A 603-nucleotide genomic window follows, 5' to 3' on the forward strand; every position below is an offset into this window, starting at 1 on the left:
ATATATATATATATATATATATATATATATATATATATATATATACACATACATACACACACATACATACACACACACATATATATATGTATACACATACACACACACATATATGTATACATATTCACACATACACATACTAATATACTTACATGTCTGTTAACCATTATAACTTTGCATGTACACACACATAGACACATACATCCATCCACACATATACAAATATATACATATATATATAGATACATACATGTATATATACAAACATACACACGTATATACATATATATATACATATATATACATTCATATATGCAAATATATATATATATATATATATATAGCGTTATCCGTAGGCAGGAGAAGTGCAGCCGGAGAGTGCAAAGTTCAGAATAAAAAGTCCAGAATAAATAGTCCAGAATAAAAAAAAGGTAGGGAGTCCAGAAGTTTGTGTGTGATGAGTAGAGACAGGATTAGCTGGTGAGACCACGTGAGCGTGTGCTATGTATTGGGAAAAATTCACGAAAAAACAACAGACGAAGACAGGTGGTGTAAACAACAAATGGATCTGAGATCTGAGGACTGTGGAGGCCAGATAAAATG

This window comes from Octopus bimaculoides, chromosome 10 (assembly GCF_001194135.2).
Source record: "Octopus bimaculoides isolate UCB-OBI-ISO-001 chromosome 10, ASM119413v2, whole genome shotgun sequence".
Classification (NCBI taxonomy): Eukaryota; Metazoa; Mollusca; class Cephalopoda; order Octopoda; family Octopodidae; genus Octopus; species Octopus bimaculoides.